Source organism: Apis florea, unplaced genomic scaffold (genome assembly GCF_048593485.1).
Source record: "Apis florea isolate Af1SG1 unplaced genomic scaffold, ASM4859348v1 contig_2293_pilon, whole genome shotgun sequence".
NCBI lineage: Eukaryota > Metazoa > Arthropoda > Insecta > Hymenoptera > Apidae > Apis > Apis florea.
In genome coordinates, this window is record NW_028256554.1 from 7,006,830 (window position 1) to 7,011,416 (window position 4,587).

General features: G+C 37.6%; 1 non-coding gene across 1 annotated transcript; it reads left to right on the top strand.

Annotated features, from left to right (window-relative positions):
- Window positions 1–2,209: 2,209 nt before the first annotated feature.
- On the top strand, window positions 2,210–2,281 carry TRNAD-GUC (transfer RNA aspartic acid (anticodon GUC)). The gene has a single exon. It is a non-coding gene; the product is annotated as a tRNA-Asp (tRNA).
- Window positions 2,282–4,587: the final 2,306 nt, after the last annotated feature.

The following is a 4,587-nucleotide window of genomic DNA, read 5'->3' on the forward strand; positions in this document are numbered from 1 at the left end:
TTGAGTGATATTTTCTCTGATGGTTTGAATTGAGAATCAATTGCGTCTTTAAGAAATATTTACATACGTTGGAATGTCGAAATATATTTCCTTTGTCGAAAATTTTTATTTCAAGTGTCTGTGTTCTACATTGGTTTGCATACAAAGTATGATTAGGATGCATCGTGAAAATTTTCTGATTCAATTTAATCGTTTATTTTCTCATTTCCATTATCAATTTGACATTAGATAAAATTAATTTGAGAAAGATACGACGACGGACGAAATAATATAAAATTTATTATTTCAAATTTAGAATTCCATTACTCGAAAATTATTGAAATCATAAAATTAATTATTATTGTTATTAAATTATTTCCAATATTAACATTGCAATCGAAATAAACCATATACATCTACCATACACATTCTTAAAACGAGCTTTTGTCGATTATAAATATTATATTACGAAAATATGATTCATCGTTGGAACAAAAGCAGCTTGACTCTCCAATCCACGCGATATATATCGTAAAATCGGTTACTGCAATTTTATGACTTGTAACAAGCGAAATGCATCAATCTGAAAAGCTGATTTCAGCAACGAGGGTAATTGGCGCCTGAATATTGTAGCAATTTCCCCCTGGAATTCGCGTAAAACATTGCCCGTAATAATTAAACGTAATTTAACAGGATGTAAAGGGACATTAACTTTCATCAAAATTTTTCGAGTCGAGTCTCGCGTGTTCCACGAGTGTGGAAAAAGTTTCATCGATGAATGATCACGGAGGAGGCTCGTTTGTCACCTTCGTGCATAAAATTTCCAAGCTTGATTTACGTTGCATCGCTGAAAAGATTACACGCCTCGAGATTATCACGCCTAAATACTATTACAAATCGTAAAATTGATCATCAGTCGCTTTCAGTTGTATTAATCACTCGTTACGTGCCCCATTTTAATGCACATTAATACTGCATTATCGATTAATCTCGGATCTGAATAACCCCCATTTATTTCCTCAACGTTTCCAGTTCTTCAAACAATAGCCGTACCGTCTAATACATTTTGATGAATGTATTTGATATTTCAATAAATCTGTCACACTGCTCGCGTGATTGTAATATGATTAATTGTAATCGCGTTATTATATATATATATATATAATATATGTATTTTTTTTTTATTTTACATCACATTAATCGTTCATTCCAATTGCACAAAGAGACAGATCAAGAGTGACGAATGGCCTACGTATCTCTAATATTAAAATTGGAATCTTCCTTGATTTCTTCCAATTTTTCAATCAATCTAATACTACGCGACATCCAGACGTTCCACAACATTTTCCATCCAACTTGATTCTCTAAAGATATTCGAAGATGAAAGAGGAGGGGAGGGGGGAGGGGGAGAAGAAGAATAAAAGAAAAAAAAAACAAAGGAGAAAAAGAGAAGGAAGGGTTCAATGGAGAATTTGCAGCGGCGTGCGTGTCGACAATAGCTAAGGGGCATAATTGCAGTCTAAATATGCATGTTGGATGCGGCTATCGGGGTTGACTGTTCCATATTCAGCGATTAAGTGTGATGTACGAGTTTTGAGTGTCGCGGCATATCAAACAGGCGTAATCGTACATGTAGTAATCCCTCGCCAGCTGTCTCCCTTCTATTCGATGCTTCCACCCCTCCGCATGATAAATTCCGCGCAATTAACTAAGCCGTGCACGACGCCGATGGAACGTACGTATCGCGAATGCTAAATGAACAATGCGATTCCTCGTCGACGACCTCGATCTCTGTGACATTTTATATTCGCTTGTCTGTCCACCCCGTGTTTTTCTCCCCGCTTCGATCTCGCGGAGGTTAAACCTTCCTTTGCACGAGGCTTTCGTCTTTTTTGTTCGAAGAAACAGAAAAATATATATATATATACGAGATTTTGTTAGAAAATCTTTATGGGATACTATAACTATATCTGGGGAATAATATCGCGTTCGTTTTAATCTTTTCGCGTGTTTATCAAGACGATTGATTTTTTATTTAATGGAATTAGATTAGGTTAAAAAGGTGATGGTTCATTTGGTTTCTCTCTACGCGATGTATATTTTATTTTTTTAATTAATCGTAATTAATTCGTTTAACGAGCAAGTTTGGCATTAAGAAATTTTTACAAAATATTATAACGTAGTTTTGTATAACCTTATATTTACATATAAAAAAGTGTGAGGCAAAGATTCCTCGATAGTATAGTGGTTAGTATCCCCGCCTGTCACGCGGGAGACCGGGGTTCGATTCCCCGTCGGGGAGATTATTATTTTTTCTTCCTTCCTCTTTACTTTAAAATTGTGAATTTTTACATCTCATAAATATTTACGAAATCGAAATCAGAAACAAACAAAAATTTGGTCTCTGATATTATCACGTAGATATTATAAATTCGTATCGATATTATTCAATTTTTACGTCAATTAGAAAATTATCCCCGCGTGTAATCACAAAAAAAGCATAAACAACAATTTGTCTGAAATTATTTCATTTCTTCGACGCGAAAGAACATTTCTCTCCACTTCGTCCCGACCCTTTAACGAGGCCGTTGCCGCTCGCTGCGCGCAAATAAAAATAATACACGCGGCGAGAATAATCAACAACCGGCCGGCTCCACGTCGTAAAATTCGAAATTGGATCGCATGTCCCGCCGCGAAAATTCTCGCATCGAACGACAACTCTTCACGGAACAACCGTTCGTTAACAACCGAGTCTCCCACTCGGTGTCCACGTGTATCAACCCGGTAAATTACTATAATTACACGTTGCTCCTATTACAATCCACCGACGACGTATCCTCTTCTTACGAGAGGAAGGCCCCTCTTCCCTCCTCCTCCTCCCTTATAGGCCTCGTAGATAATAACGATCGTGTGGTGGAGGGAGCGGCCCCGAATGCGTGTCGAAGCCCCTCGTGAAGGAGGAAGAGCATAATTAGCCCTTGTGTAATTGCACCCATAAGGATCCCTCTTCTCGAGAAAACGGAACCGGCAACATCGTCCCTTCCTTCCTTCCTCCCTCCCTCCCTCTGTTTGTCCTTCTCCCTCGAGCGGATTCGTACGTACCGTCCCGATCGTGTTTACCCGTAATAAGGCCTTAATCGGGGCTAGATTTAGTGGCGCGCGGCCTTTTTTTTGAATTACACCCTCGTTGCACGCAACGATCGGCCCTCCCTCCCCTCCATTATCCACGCCCCTTTCGAAGAGGGAACGCGAGACCGAGGGACACCTCGTGAATCCGGCTTAATTTCGCCCGCCTCCGGCGATCATTTCGCCCAATAAATCTCGTTTACCGGCCAGAGAGTCTTGTTGGCAACAACGCGGTCGCAATTTGCGGTATTTTCGGGCTAACTTCGCCCAGGCGGAATTGACTTTTTCGAGTGGCTCGCCGCCACCATCGGATTCGAGAAATTCACTTGCACCCGATATAAAATAAATCCTTCCCGGATTTTATGACACGTTTATGATCTCTTTGACCAGTTTTTTCTATTTATTTTTATTGTCGTATTGTAAAAGAAGACCGGCCTGGTATATATCTTGAATAAAGATCGAATAAAGAATATAGGAAAACTTATGAACTTATGATTAATTTCTTAATTTCTTTTTGCCGGTAAGTGTACATGCAAATTAATTGTTTTTATTTATTTTTATTTAATAATCTATAAATTTAATGATCTATTTTTTACATACATTTTCTAGTAACAAATGAATTATTCGAATTGAGTAAAATGTTATATGAAATAACGTAACAATAAATTCATACGAATTTTACTTGGCAAATTATAAATCTTAACGTTCCCAAATTGTGTAATTTTAACAATCCGTATTGGCCGAGTCAGTGTGCCATTCTACTGGCTTAATAGTTAGTTGCAGGAATACTATGGCGAACAAAGTTGGAGAGTTGTTCCGCTTCATGAAACGTGGTCGCTTAATAGTTAGAGGCCGTCCCGTTGAAAGGTTATCATAGTGACCCAGTTGGCTCGAACAAACGAACGAACGAACCGTATTTAAAGATAAGGATCCGCATTTTATAGTTGAACGCTCGTAAATGTAAAAAACGATGGATATTTTCGATGCGTTAATGCGTCGCGTCGTAACTAAAAAGATTTCTAGTTACGCTGATGTTAATGTTAACATTAACATGTCACGACAAGATAATAATTTATCTTGAATGAGAATTTTAAAAATTGAATTGAAACAATTCTCACTTATTCCATCACCCGAATATCTCGCGTTATTTCTCTGCTACGATAATCCCGATAATTTCATCCCGTTTCGATATCGTAGCCAAGTAATTAACCATCGATCGAAATAAAACACAGTGTGTAAAATAATCTCCGTTATAACGATATCGCCCAACAAGCTTAAATTGCTCTCGAAATTTTTCCATTCTCCATTAATATTTACCTTGTGGACGGGCTCTGTAATTTTCGTGGTCGATCTTGCACAAATTTGCGCGAAACAAGAATAAGTCGTTTCTTTATTGGCACTGTATATGAAAAAGGTAAAAAATTTAGGGAATGATTCTTGAGGCTAAAATAAATTTAACAAGTGATATTATATAAAAATATT